The sequence below is a fragment of the Ictidomys tridecemlineatus genome, chromosome 1 (assembly GCF_052094955.1).
Source record: "Ictidomys tridecemlineatus isolate mIctTri1 chromosome 1, mIctTri1.hap1, whole genome shotgun sequence".
Taxonomy (NCBI): domain Eukaryota; kingdom Metazoa; phylum Chordata; class Mammalia; order Rodentia; family Sciuridae; genus Ictidomys; species Ictidomys tridecemlineatus.
This window is the reverse complement of record NC_135477.1, coordinates 20383259-20399700: the sequence shown is the minus strand read 5'-3', so window position 1 is coordinate 20399700 and position 16442 is coordinate 20383259.

Here is a 16442-nt window from a genome sequence, read left to right as displayed (position 1 = left end):
TATGTATGCATGCATATAAAGCATTTAGAAACCTTTTCAAACCAACAGAAACAGAAAATAATAAAAATAAACACTCATATATTTGCTAACTGTTCTTTCTAACCCCCAAACGTTTTTCATTTACCAAACCATTGGGTGGTAGGGTGAATCTATGTTGTGCATTTCAAGAGCAGGAATCCTAGAGAATCCATCACTTCATATCAAAGGTATTCCCCTAACAAACAACCACACCCCAGACATACATGAAAAGATAAACATTAAACACTATCTTAAAACATTTTCATCCTCAATGACCTGAAAAAGTGTATTTATGGTTTTCTTTGAAATGTGAGTCCCGGTAAAAATTCATGTTTTCTTTGACTCCATGTCTCATTAGGCTTTCCAGTTTAGACCAGATCATTCAACATCCTAGTTTTCTCATGATAGAATCCTTTGATGACTCTAGGCCAGTTGTCCTAACAAATATTCCCTGTTCTTCCTTTTCTGCTAATTTCACAATGATGACAGTTAAGACTTACATGGTGCATGTTTGAGGAATGCCCTAGACATTGAACAAGAACAGCTCAAACCTGAAAGGTCATCCTGAAAATAGGTTTTCTATGATTTCCTCATTAGCTTCAACATTGCTTTCTTTTCCTTTCCATCCCTCTTCTCAGACACTCCACAATGTAGGATTATCCTCAGCCTACTTTGTGGGAAATTGTCATTTTTTCACTTGTTTTATACTAGGGAATTATGCATGATCATTACCTGGAGTCCACTGTTTAAGAGCCAAAAATGTGTACCTAGATAGCCACAAGTATAAAAATGGAGGTCCAACAAATAGGAAAAGCACAACAGATAATTTTGAATTAATGAAAGGAAGAACACAAGAAACTAAACAATTTCTTTTTTAAAAATATTTATTTTTTAGTTTTTGGCGGACACAACATCTTTATTTTATTTTTTATGTGGTGCTGAGGATCGAACCCAGTGCCCTGCGCATGCCAGGTGAGCGTGCTGCCACTTGAACCACATCCCCAGCCCCTGAACAATTTCTTTAAGTTCTGCAAGATCTCGTTCACTTGAGGAAAGGAGTGGAGATGAAAAGGTAAATCTCTTTATAGCAACACTTAAGGCAAAATAAATAAAGTCTAGATGAATTGCAATTTTAACATAAAAATTAGCAATATAGTCACTGACATATAGATGAATAGTTTTCATAAATACAAACAGGGATTTCTAAAAATACATGCAATTAACCAACCAGAAAGAAATTAAAAAAAAATGCTTAAAACAATTAAAATCCTTTCCATATCAAAACACATAACTAAATTAAAAGTCAATCAAACCAAGAAGAATATTACAGGAAAATAATTTATATTATTCTCTAAGGGGCTTCCATTTCAATAAGAATTATATTAAAACTCAAAGATGGAAGTAGAAAAAAAATAATATAATGTACAGAAAAAATGACAATAATTTATTTTAAATGTTTAATTTTTAGTATTAAAAGACATAAAATTAATAAAACAATAAGCTTTTTTACCTAGTAAATACCTCAAGATTTTTAAAAGAATCAGTTGGTTCCCAGGGTACAATCAAATTGGTGTGATATGAATTTAAATTTTCTCATTGTTTCATAAAAACAATTAGAAATATTTACACTATTAGACTCATTGTTTTGGTTCATAGGAATTTATCCAGAAATTGAGAAAATCTACCAGATAATTATATAAAATAATTTTATGCAAATTAAAATCAAACCAAGTCATGGCTAAATAAATTCCAATGTAGATTCAGGATAGCCTCATATTTTATTATGTAAAAATTAAAGGCATAAAGATAGGAAAAGAAGAACTTAAATTAGCACTATTTGTGGATGACATGATCTTATACCTAGCAGACCCAAAGGTTCTACCAAGAAACTTCTAGAGCTATTAAATGAATTCAGCAAAGTGGTAGGGTATAAAATCAACACGCATAAATCAAAGGCATTCCTGTATATCAGTGACAAATCTTCTAAAATGGCAATGAGGACAACCACCCCATTCACAATATACTCAAAAAAAATTAAAATAAAATAAAATTCTTGGGAATCAACCTAACACAAGAGGTGAAAGACCTATACAATGAAAACTACAGAACCCTAAAGAGAGAAATAGTAGAAGACTTTAGAAGATGGAAAGATATACCCTGTTCATGGATAGGCAGAACTAACATCATTAAAATGGTGATATTACTAAAAGTTCTCTATAGGTTTAATGCAATGCCAATCAAAATCCTAACTGCATTTCTTGCAGAAATAGATAAAGCAATCATGAAATTCATATGAAAAAATAAAAGACCCAGAATAGCAAAAGCAATTCTAAGCAGGATGAGTGAAACAGGTGGTATAGAGATACCAGACTTTAAACTATACTACAGAGCAATAGTAACAAAAACAACATGGTACTGGTACCAACTGGTGGGTAGACCAATGGTACAGAATAGAGGACACAGAGACCAATCCACAAAATTACAACTACCTTATATTAGACAAAGGGGCTAAAAGCATGCAATGGAGAAAGGATAGCATCTTCAACAAATGGTGATGGGAAAACTGGAAATCCATATGCAACAAAATGAAACTGAATCCCTTTCTCTCGCCATGCACAAAAGTTAATTCAAAATGGATCAAGGAGCTAGGGATCAAACCAGAAACTCTGCTTCTGATAGAAGAAAAAGTTGGCTCTAAACTCCATCTCGTGGGGTCAGGCTCCAAATTCCTTAATAGGATTTGTTTAGCACAAGAGTTAAAATCAAGAATCAAAAAATGGGACATACTCAAACTAAAAAGTTTTTTCTCAGCAAGAGAAACAATAAGAGAGATAAATAGGGAGCCTACATCCTGGGAACAAATTTTTACTCCTCACACTTCAGACAGAGCCCTAATCTCCAGAGTATTCAAAGAACTCAAAAAATTAAACAGTAAGAAAACAAATAACCCAATCAACAAATAGGCCAAGGACCTGAACAGACACTTCTCAGAGGAGGACATACAATTAATCAACAAATACACAAAAAAATGCTCATCATCTCTAGCAGTCAGAGAAATGCAAATTAAAACCACCCTAAGATACCATCTCACTCCAGTAAGATTGGCAGCCATTATGAAGTCAAACAACAACAAGTGCTGGCGAGGATGTGGAGAAAAGGGTACACTTGTACATTGCTGGTGGGACTGCAAATTGATGCGGCCATTTTGGAAAGCAGTATGGAGATCCCTGGGAAAGTTGGGAATGGAACCACCATTTGACCCAGCTATTCCCTTTCTTGCACTATTCCTCAAAGACCTAAAAAGAGGATACAGCTATATCAATGTTCATAGCAGCACAATTCACAATAGCTAGATTGTGGAATCAACCTAGATGCCCATCAATAAATGAATGGATAAAAAAAGTGGCATTTGTACACAATGGAATATTACTCAGCACTAAAAAATAACAAAATCATGGCATTTGCAGGGAAATGGTTGGCATTAGAGCAGATTATGCTAAGTGAAGTTAGCCAATCCCTAAAAAACAAATGCCAAATGTCTTCTTTGATATAAGGAGGGCGACTCAAAACAGAGCATAGAGGAAGAGCATGAGAAGAAGATTACCATTAAGCAGGGACGAGAGGTGGGAGGGAATGGGAGAGAGAAGGGGATTGCATGGAAATGGAAGGAGACCCTCATTGTTATACAAAATTACATATAAGAGGATGTGGGGGGGGGAAGAGAAAAAAAGAGAGAAATGAATTACAGTAGATGGGGTAGAGAGAGAAGATGGGAGGGGAGGGGAGGGAAGGGGGGATAGGAAGGGGATAGGAAGGGCAGCAGAATACAACAGACACTAGTATGGCAGTATGTCTAAACGTGAATGTGTAACCAATATGATCCTGCAACCTGTACGCGTGGTAAAAATAAGAATTTATAACCCACTTGAATCAAATGTATGAAAAATGATATGTCAAGATCATTGTAATGTTAATGTAATGTTTTGAGCAACCAATAAAAAAATTAAAAAAAATAATTGAATTATAAAGTATTTATAACTTAACAAATGAATATATAATATAAATGTAATATGATATTGATTATGAATTATGAACAACACATTCATCAGTAAAATATTCTAGGTTTGACTTTGAAAGTAGGCTTCTCATGTTCATGTCGTTTTGCTTTTTCTTTTGTTTATCTCCTAAGTTATTTTCGATAAAACATACCAGCATTGCATTTAAAAAATGTTTCCACAAAGTATAAATAGACTTAAAAAGATATTTAGGGCCTGTGTCCAATGATCTTAGAAGTTAGTGAGATTATGTTAAAGGCGTGAATAGACACAAATAGTGTGCATTCTTGTGGTCAAGACACTTGGTCATTGAAAGGACAGCTTGGGTACCAGATTTCTTTCTCTTTGCACTCTGCTGTCTAAACCTGCTTGATGCACCCTGACTGGTCTCAACCATCAGCAAATGCTATGCTCCTTCCTAGGGAGCTACACAGGTGTGTACCTGCTGAGATTTCATTCAGCCCCTGGAAAGTTCTTGATGTCCACATTGAAGTCAGTCCAAAGGAAGGAGCCCAGCAGAGACAGATTAGCTGCAAGATCCCTGGGGAGTTTTACATTGTGCATATTTCCTCTCTCCTGTGGGAATTTGCCATTACCTGTGTTCATCTCTATCTGGCATAATAAAGTCTCTATCTAAACATTATCTTTATTTGAAAAATGCCTGAGTTTTGCTTATCTTAAATTTGAGCTATATCTTATTAGGTATGAAGTTTTGGGAAAATCAGTTATATTCTCTATGCCTTTGTTTCAAAATATACACAAAGTACACACTCACACACTCGAAATAGCTTAATACTTATTAAAGAAACTGAGTTTATATTCAGAAAACTCTCCACAACTATAAGACCAGGCACAGACGGCTTCACCAGAATTTTGTATCAAACATTTAAAAAAGAAATACTGCCTACTCTACAAAAATTATTTCAGAAAGTAGGAGGAGAGAACATTTGTAACTCATGAGACCAGAATAATCAAATAATTCTTATGTCAAATCCAGAAGAGAACATTACAAGAAAAAATTATAAATCAATATTCATCATGAATATACATGAAGAATCCTTATCAAAACAGTAGCAAATCAAAAGAACATTATATAAAAGTGGAAAAAAAAAACCAAACAAGCAAAGTTCATTCTGGGAATGCAAAGTTGTATTCATATTTGTAATTAAGTAAACAGTGTTCCACATGACAGAGGAAAAGCATTACAAAAATATTACCAGCTCAGTGATGTAGGAAAGGCTTTTGAACATGTCAACAAAATTCTTTTAAAAAAGATACCTATAAAATGGAAATACAAATAAACTTCCTCAATCTTATAAAGCAGACATAAAAGGTCCTACACATTATATAATATTTAATGCTAAAATGTTGGCTGTTGCTGTCTGTGACTTTGGCCCAACAAAGATGTCTGCTTTTACTACATCTTTCTACTTCAGGTGAAAGATCAAGCTACAGCAAAATAAATACGTATAAACCATACAGACGGGAAAGAAACTAATAACAATGTTTTTTTTTTTTCTGACAAAATTATGGGTACAAAAACCCTAAGGAACCTATGTGAAGTGCTACAACTTCACAAGTGAATTCAGAAAAGTCAGAGGGAATGATGTCATTAATCAATATTAATCAATCCCTAGAGATAAGCAATAAGAATTAAGATTTTAAATTGAAATTTATGACTTATTCTTTAGAAAACATAAAGGGATGATTATAAGATATACAGGAGCTACAACACAGAAAAAGAGAAAACACTACTGAAAGAAACTGAAGTCAATTGGAATTAGCAGAGAGGGAATCCCCGATAACACAATGTGCATGCCAGTTCTCTTCTATTTGGTCTCAGGATTCAACGCAATCTCTCAAAATCCTAGGTTTTATTTATTTATTTATTTTTCACTTTCAGAAATGGAGTCATTTATTTCAAAATCTATAGGAAATGTAAATGACTTTGAACTACCAAATTAACTATGAAATGGAGACACAGATTTGGAGGATGTATACTACTTGACTTCAAGATTTCTGTGATGCTACAGTAACTGGATAGTCAGGTTGTAGTATAAGGCTAGAAAACAGACCAGTGGATACAATGAAGAGTTCAGAAATAAACACATGTGTACTGTTATTTGATTTATAAAGATACCAAACAATGAAAAGAAAATTTCATTTCTAAAATGTGGTGCCTGAAAAATTGAATATCCAGCTTGATAAAAATAAACCTCAACTACTATTTCACTTTAGCTTCAGGAACTAATATATGATGGGGCTTAGACATAAGTGTTAACATTTTCAAACTACCAGAGAATCATACTGGAAACTCATTTTACAACGTTAGAATAAGAGTATATTTGTTTAATAGAACACTCAAAGGACTATCATACACTTAAATAAAAGATAAATTGACTTCCTCAAAATTAAAGCTTCAGCTTTTAAAAAACACTATTAAAAACAAATAGACAAAACTGGATAAAAAGATATATAGCTGTCAAAAATCCATCTTTCAGAACATATTTAAAGCACTGCTACACATCAATAGAGAAAAACAAACAGTAAAAATATGTCCAAATGATTTGAAAGCTATTTTCAAGAGGAATGTTTATATATTCCCATTTTAAATTGGCAAATAAATGCAAGAAAATGTCTTTGGCAACATTAAGTCATCAATGCATTAAAACCACACTCTGAGTCCACGGCCCCCCCACTGAACTGATTGAAGTTAAATGTCTAACACCAAGTACTCAGGAAAGAGGGAAAGCATCCAAGTGCCTTGGCTAGAATCATCAGCCAAAGAAGCTGAGGGGGATACCTGCAGAGAAGCTGAAAAATGAGAGGGAGAAGCAGAGAGGTAGGAGGGGAGCAAAGTGGTCACACAAGGCTGTGTTTGAAAAGGGTCAAGAGCAGAGAGGCCAATCCATGCGTGTTTTGCTGGAACAGTCCCTAGAGCCCGTCTTGAAGCACGCAGTGTGACTTTCTCGAAATAAGCAATCCCAGAGAAGTGAGGATAGAGGCTTGAGTGAAAATAACTGAGCAGCTAATGTTAAAGAAGAAAGAGGAACAGAGTTCAGAAAATGCTTGGAAATTACAGATAGCAAGAAAGAGCAAAGTTAAGGAGTAGCCGGAGGGTAGATACACTTGGAGAAAAATCTCTCATAGGAGTAAAAAAGTCAAGTTTGTTTATAGGTGTAGAGAAACATGTAATAAAAATGGAGTTATAAAGATATAAGGGAATGTTGATAAGAGCTGGGACAGGACTTTAAGAAAGTTTAAAGTAAACAAGACAAGGAGCACACGTGAAAAAAGTTTAGCAGATAGTTAAAGCATTCTGACGCGCCAAAAAAAGAGGAGTTTCATGTTGTTTGGGGCTTGGTCCCAGGAGAGAATAAACTTTTTGTTCTATAAGAGAAAGGGTTTAAAAGTGACCCGATGATTACTGGATAGTGGAGAACAGATATAAGAGCAAATATAAGGAGAACACAGAAATTTATGAAGAAACACATAAAAAAAAAGATGTCTGAACAACAAGGAGAGACCAAAGTGAAATAATATGCACTCATAAGTAGACATCAAGAATAGTTTTGTAACTTTAGGTGGCAATATAGCAGTTTAGATATATTGCAATGATAAGCTTTGCTCGGAAATAGAATTTGTATATTCTATGCACATACACATATACATGATTCACTTTATATATACTCATTCTATTTGTATTTTCTATTTATATATAAATGCATGTGTATGTGTTTCCTAGTCTAGTAATACGTTCATTTTTCTCCATATATTAAACTAGTGAATTTATCATCTATCTATCGTATATCTATAATATATGGGTTAGAGATGTGATCAAAGATGTAAAGATACGTACCAAGAAGTTAAAGAATTAAGAGACATGGGGAACAAGTAAGTCAACCATCAGAATAACACATGAAGTTATGTAAGAGAGATGTCTTCTGGAATACTTAGGGAAGGTGATGCTAAGCTTAGAATCCTCATGGATGAATAAAATTTTAACCAGCATGGAAAGACATGTGTGGAAAGAAGAAACAGGTAGGAGAATCTAGTTGTGAAGCATGTTCAGGCTGGAGCACCTCAAGAGGTCTCACCTAGCATGTCTGTACAGTGTGAGTGGTGAGGCTGCATTCACACATGACGTGGGATAATGAAGGATGACACATACTAAAAGTCCAGCCTTCCTCATGAAAGCAATGATTATTTTAAGCGAGTAACAGGGGGAAAAAATGGCCTCATTTTAGAAAGAAGAGTCTGAAAAAAAAAATGTGGATAACTTAGTAAAGAGGGGTGAGATCGATCGTTGGCAGAAATTTCTAATTAAAGATGCCACAATAGGAAAGGTCAGAAATAATGAGTTAAATAATGAGGAATTGGAAGAAGGATGGGAAGTGGTAAGCATTAGGGCTGATTAGGAGGCAGACTCAACAAGAAATACTAATTTTGATTAGAAAGGGGTAGAATGAAACAGGTGAGGCAAGCTAGTATCACATGCTCGAAAGAATAGAGTAGCACGTAAGTTGGTAATTCTGAGTGTTATGGACTGAATGTTCAGTCCCTGCAAAGTTCATATGTACACATACGCAGCCCAGTGTGATAGTATTACAGGATAGAGCCTTTGCGGGATAATTAGGTCAAGAGGGTTGAGCCCTCTGGATGTGATTAGGGGCCTTAAAAGAAGAGAAGTTGGAAACAGAAATCTCTCTCTCTGCTCTCTTCCATATGAACCCACTGCACCCTAGAAGACAGCCTTTACGGAACTGAATCTGTAGATAACTTGGTCTTGGACTTTCCAGTCTTTAGAACCATAGAATGTTTAATCACTCAGTCTGTAGTGATTTGTCATACCAGCCTGGATGGCCAAAAGCAGCAAAAGAGGAGTCAGTTTTGGAGTACGGGGACAGAAATATTGCTAGGTTCAGAATGGGAGAACTTGAGCTTGTGTGGAATACCAAAATGGAAAAGAATTTTTTTTAAAAAAGGTACATAATTGAAATCGAAAACCCAGGGATTCAAGTTGGGATGAGTGAAGTTAAAAGGTTCTAGGCAACTAAGGAGGAAGCAGAGACTCTCACTTTGTGATGCTCACTATCAACAAAAATGCCAAATTTTCAAAATAAGTAAACCAAGTTTTGGTTCTTTTCCATACTCTTCACCATGTCTTATGTTACCAACTGCTAGAGCCTCTTAACTGGTTGTATTTCATCCTTTGCATTGATGTTCTGTGCCTGGGATGCTTTATTTCCCTTGACTCTCCTGGCAGATAACCGTTCTCAATTCACAAAAGAGACCAAATGTCAACTCCAAGGTGACAGCTTCCTCCAACACCCAAGAATAGTTAGTCACTTATAGCTAGTAATGTATTCCAAGTGATTTGTACCAACTTAAGAGGACAAATGAAAATCTCGCTAAATTCTGAATTCAGTCAAGTGATTTAGATAGCTTAAAATCTTCATGCATAACCTGGAAAGGGGCAAACATTACATATTAGTTGCCCCTCGCCCCCTAAGTTTTGATTCACCAAGATCCTGTTGTTTCTAGACATTCTGAGCTTCTTTTACACAATTTCTTTGCTTTGCACTATAATAATGAGTTTCATTGCTAATCTTCCTCTATTCTATTGTCAGAGGCAACAAATATCAATTTCTCTTTATGAAAACTCCAGTTTCTCTCCACAGTGCCTGATATATACATGTTTTCTAGAAAGAAGGAATTACCATTGAAAGGAAGAAAAGATGCAGAGAGTGATCAAGACAGAGAGGCAAGTTTGTGATTTTTGGGGTGATTCTGAGCCTGAAATTGTGAGAACTAGACCTGTGTAAGTTGTTCCTGAGATAAAATCTTAGTTCAATTTGTCAATATGACATTATTGCTAGATTCTCTAAAGCAAAGAAGCTCCTCCTGGAGATGGGAGGGTAGGTGTAGAATATGCTGATCATGAGGTAAGTAGGAGATTCTCCTCCAAATTGATAGACAGCAACCAAGATGGGAAGGATCATTTTAGACTAATAGGATACTGATATTTGTTCCAAAGATGAAAGGGGTTAACAAAGGAGCTAACATTCTTCCCAACATAACAAATAGCTTAAAGTTCCATTTAGATAAAAGCACATGTTTGATCATTTTGCAAATGGAGACAAACTGTTTTGGTTGACCACTATATTCTTTCAGTAAAAGCAATTCCATAAACAGCTTGGCTGCAACTGTCTTTGAGAGACAATAGTAAGATCCATTATCTAGACAAATATAAAGCAAAAAGGATGAATTCTATCATTTCTCTCAAGTAGCTAAAATGAATACTTGAGCTTAGACCACTAGGAGCTGATGGGGGTTTGGGTAAATCAGGCTCTCGAGTCAGACTACCAGAGTTCAGATCCTAGCTCTGCCACTTATCTCAGTGCATTTGGGCCTGTTAATTATTTGCAGTTTTGTTGATAGAAAAATGGGATTCCAACTACCTTATGCATTGAACTGTTTAAAAAAATAAATAAGTGGCTTGCTTAGCATAGTGTGTGGCATATACCAATCACTCAGTTAAATGTTCATGATCCTTATATCTGAATACACCAGCAGTGAAACTCCAAAGCTTTTACAACCACAAGAATGAAATCCTAATTAGAATAAGTTATACTCCTTTTATGTATAATATGTCAAAATACACTCTTCTATCATGTATATCTAAAAAGAACAAAAAAATGTTCATGATGTGGACAATAGTGAAATGTTTTTACAAATATGATTGGGTAGAACTGGGTAAGGAGGAGCAAACTTCCGCTGTCTGTGTATTTTTGCTCATGTGTACCTCTGGGAGGAAATGGTTGTCTTTGAACAGCCAGGACCATGCATATTTCCTAGGAACATCAATGTCAGCTAATTTACATCCTTAATCTACCCTTTTCAGTGACTGCTCAAAATTAATTCCAGCATTCTGTCCCTTTGAAAATTGTTAAAAGTTCAGCCTCTAGGTTTAATAGAAAAATTTCTGGTGTGTCTCTATATCTGGTACATAATTTCACACTGAACAAATAAGGTATTTCCCACAGAATACTCAATTCCTTGTCTTCCTTGTCAGAAGAGTTTTGTCTCATGAAATGTCGTCCAATCAATTGATTACATGTTACTTTAAAGTTTACAAAATCTGACACAGGATGTAAAAATTTGAAATTGGATAAGAGGAAAAGAGTGGAATGAATCTAACCTAACTTTCCTATGTATATATATGTATATACTATAGTGAATCTCATCATGATGTATATTTGTAAGACACTCATTAAAAATATATATGCACATATATAAATGCGTGTATATATATTATATATATATAATATATATATATATCAGAAAGATCAGTAGATGGAGGAGGAGAGGATTAAGTGAAGTACTGAGGACTGAATTAGAGCAAATTATGCCCCATCCTTTTATAATTATGTCAAAATGAATTCTCCTATTATATAACATTAAAAAAAACAATAAAAAGATCCACTATGTTTATTGTATACTCCATAGGAATCACCTGAGTAGTATCAGTGTTTAAAATCATTTTGCAAAGAAAAAATATTTTCTTTCAATTACTTGTGGCATATCTTGAAAAATTAGTCATTAATTCCAATAATAAGAGTCTTGAATCAACCTAATTTTTATTTACTTCATATTCAAAAGTTATAATGTTATAGCTATACTTTAGAGAAGCATTTTATATATTCTTCCTGATAATTTTTCTATAGCTTGTATATTTTGCCTAACACACCAAAACTGAAATCCCAAATTACTTATGCTTTCATAGGTGGTGGTACACGTGGGGTCACAGTGTGAACAATTAAATTGCTTCAATTGATTCTCATTTCTAGTCTTCTAGGAAGTTGCTTTCCTTCCAAGTCAAATATATCTATGGTTCCCAGCAAGATGAATAACCTGTGCTCACATACTAAGCCAGTTTCCTGTTGGGTCTCAATGTTATTGCTCAATGGAATTCCTAAGTGTGTATAGGCCTCTGATGAGTTCTTCAGCCAGTTTTAAGGATGCCTGATCTCTGCTTGGAGCTGATTTTAGTTTAGTTGTCATGTGATGTAACTGGCTCTGCCATGGGGCATTGACATTCTGTTAAGTTGGGAGGATCAGTCCTTAACCATGATATTCCAAGCAAGAACTATGAATGGCACATCATTAAAGGTTCAGTGTGTTACAATAGTCTACTACTAAGGGAATTGTCTAGGAGTAAAAATAGCTATGGAAAAAATAATGAAGGTAAGCATTAGAGCTGAGTCTTAAAATATGAATAGATATTGATTAGAGGGAGAGGTAGTCATTCAAGGTAAGGAAATGACACCTTCATATTACAAATCATTTTCACTAATTCAGACTGTGCTCATGGGTCTTCATCACCAGTGATGAGTTTCTTATAACACAAATAGCAGCTCAAAATAGAATTCCAATGGAAAATAAGGGATTAGTGGTTCCCAAGACAGATAATGCTGAAATTATCTGCCACTTAGAAGTCAGGGCTAAAAGAGGGAACCTACCTCTATTTATGAAATTTAGCAGCAGTTGATTTCCCTACATTACTCAACCTTTGCACTTTAATTCAGGACAGAATTTTCTTATCAAAATGAGATATTTCCACCTAAGGTGCTTTATTTTGTTAATTCCAGTGGTGAAACTAAAGCTTTGCTAATTCTAAATCAAATTAGATTTGCTTTAACTAGAAAGTCAAGCTTATGATCTTTTATTCAACATTTTATAGCCTTAAGTATTTTCCTCTATAACCTTGGTGCTCTGCAAAATTAAAAAAAAAACATAGTTTGTTTTAATAAATTCCTGATTTAGCAGTCCAATAAATTCACTAATAAGTTGTAAGAATAAGTCACTCCTGGATGGAAACCAACAACATAATTAGACTGGTGTACCCTGCCTCCTTGATCACGAAGCAGTCATTTCATAATGCCAGAGACAATTTAACACTCCAACAACCAGGGGAGATTTCTGTTGGAGTTTTTTGTTCTTGTTGTTTTCTTTCATAGGTAATATGAAAAGAGCTTTCTTATGGATAAGAGCAGTATTAGACCATTGTAGCCTTAGCATAATTGTTGAACAATTTTTTTTTCTCCTGTGATGACTCATTCCATTATGTACCCTCCCTGTTTTATCATGTAGATAAAACTCATATAAACCTTAGGGAATTCAATAGATACAGTCATATCTATCTACATACCTACCTAATTTTCACTGATCTTTATTTCATTTATTTTAAGATGACTCTATGATGAGAGAAATGATTAAAATCATTGAATAAAAAGTCCTCATCTGGGAAATATGCTTCTAACAGAATAAAACCAGAAGAAAGGAAAGAAAACAGATTTCTGTGTATAGCATCTTGATGATGGCTAATGGAGTGAGATGCCTCATGGAATCTATAAGATGGGGAGTCTTCAAACACATCCGGATATAATGAAAATTAGTCTACAAGTATGTGGAAATTATGCTGTATGGTTTTAACCTCGGTTTGGGGGAGGAAAACATTTAAAAAGCCCCTAACCCAATCCCTGTGGGTTGTTGAAACCTTACTATACATCTGACGCTATGTTTCAGACCAGAGCATGTACATCACTTTACAATACCTTCAGATGGAAATGCTGTAATTGTTTCCATTGTACTCCTGCAGAAACTGAGATCAAATGTAACTACTGAGTTACCTACTTTGAACAGCATATTAATGGTAAAGCAAGGAGCTAGAAGCCAGCAAGATGTAAAAACACCCCTTCTTAACTTGAATTCGACACCAAGTTGGAAATAAACTGAAATATTCACACATATCACACTTCTTCTCATCCAAGCTTTTCTTCTTCCTTTATCATCCTGTGCTGTCCTAACTTACGTGTCTATGTACCCTACTTTAAGTCTTTTGAAATTGTATGCCACATGTTAGAGGGAAGAGAGGCGTGTAGAACTCTCCAGGTCTTCTGGTGGATGGAGCTGCTGGGTAAAGGGGAAAATCCTTCATTCACATGATAAATAAGACTTTGCATTAACACAAAGGTTATGAAAGCTTCTAGGTAGCTGGCAGGATCCCTCGAACAAGACACCCAGTAATGTTAACACCAATGAGTCCCTTTGGAATTAGAGGCTTATCACTAGAGAAAAACCCCACAAAAGCAAACAGCTGCACAGCAGAAAAAAATTCATTCTATGGAGAACTCACTTTGACCCTAGATTCACCCTGGTCAAAAAAACAGGATGCATGCATTTTTATAACCCAGTATTTAGTTCCACACAGAGTTAACCTTTATTGAAACAGTATTAAACATTTGCCAAAATATACATTGGTCACACTTTACTGGATGCTTGCTTGCTTTTTTTCTTTTCCCATTATTTAATGTCCACTGCGCTGTTAATGGAGGTACTATTCTTATTCACATTTCTAGACAAGAAAATGATGTATATAGAAAGACTAATTTGCTCTTATTTACAACACTGGTTGGTGACAAAGGTATTTGAAGAGGTTTTCCTGAATCTAGTGCTCTTAAATACTAAACTGATTTGTTATTCTCCCATAATCCTAAAACCTGGAACAACACTTGGCGCCAAATTAAGATGGAATCACATTGTTATTGTCGCCGTTATTTAGAGGATGGCCAAAAATAAGCACAGATAACACAGAGTAGGTATCAGAGAGGACTGTGGCTAGGCATGCAGGCAACAGAGATGAGCAGCTCTTTGGAAATGGGGGTCATTAGGGTTCAGTCTTGATTGCCATCATAAAGGGGATGATGCTGAAATGGAAACATTTCCTATCTCTGCTCCACAGTTATAATAGCCTTAATCCTTTTACCCTCCCTCCTTTTTCTCTAGCTACTTATGAGGACTAAAGTCCAAATGTTGAGTCTTGGTGCACCTTGGCTGCAAAGCCCTGCAGTGATGAGCTCAGGCAGAGGTGAGAACAATTGCAAGAGGTACTCCACCCTCCTGTGTGTCCTAGGACTTGATCTACATACTTTATTAGTAATTAATGGACCATTTCATGTTCTCCAATTTCTCTGTACTAATTGCCTGCCTCAGGGTTAACATAGACAATTAAAAAGAATCACAAAGGCAGCAGAATTCGCTCCTCTCAGCAATGTTTGCATCATCAGGGGAATTTAATTCCATCCTTAGGAAAAGACTTCAGAGATGCTCTGTTCTTGCAGAATTGGAAAGTCTGTATTTTATTTTCCTTCACTTTATTCTTAGCCTATTGTCTGAAAGACATGCACAAGCACAGGTCACCAATTCTGGAAAGTTCCAGGAAGACACTTAATCCTTGTTGGCAAATATTTCAGGTGTCATAAAATAATTGTGAATAAGAAATGACAAAGAACCATATCTTCAGAACATCACCTCCATCCATCATGTACTGTGGGCTTGGCCTCTAAAGAACTTTGCTCTTACTATTACTGGAATGATTATAGATCTTCCGGAATGACACACTGTTTCCTTGGTTATTTTAAAAAAATGAAAAGCAGCTTCTGGATGCATTGGGAATTCTCTCTCCCTCCCTCCCTCTCTCTCTCTCTCCCTCTCTCTCTTCTTTCTCCTAACAGACAACATGTGACAGTTTATCTAGTAAACATCATTTGTTATGCTTACCAGCCCTGCCTTGTATTTTGGTACATCTGGCAACAGCAAAATTAGGTGAAATAAAAAATATCACATAGTGACTGAGTTTGCCTTTTTTATATTTATCCAGAAATCCTCAGCAAGTTTTACGAGTGGACAATCTAGAGAGTCCTTGTGCTTAACTCTATCTAGCCCTTTAAAAACTCTGAGCATTCTCCTTTCTTGCTACATTTTCTTTTCTTCCCCCCCCCACTAAACTTACCTAATTTATCTCATTTTTATCTGCCTATTTCCCCAAACTTTGTGTTTGGAAAGAACTAGTTTTGAGCTCATTCTAGAAATTGGCTTCATTAAATAACAGAAGAAACTTCATAAAATCACTGTAAACAATATAAAACAAGACACTTCAATTTAAACATGTCAGTGTGTTGTTAATTACTTCTTTAAGTAGTTTCTGTAGTTTGTTCTACCCCATGCTAGCCATTTCACTCGGAGTTTACAGAATACTTCAAGGAGAGTGGCCAAAAATATCTCGTATCAAAAACACATACAGTTTTTGTCAATAACGAGAACTTCACTGCTTTTTTTCCTTTATATGTTCTGCAGATAACTATTAAAATTAAGCCCCTTATAAAATGAAACAGGGTTATTCATCTTGGGCTACATCTCAGATACAGGAAAGGTGACTCATGAATAGTCATAGGCTCAAGCTTTTGGAATTAAAAAAAAAATGCAGTGCTAATGGAAGGATCATAGTAATTAAGTAGCAGCCAGCCC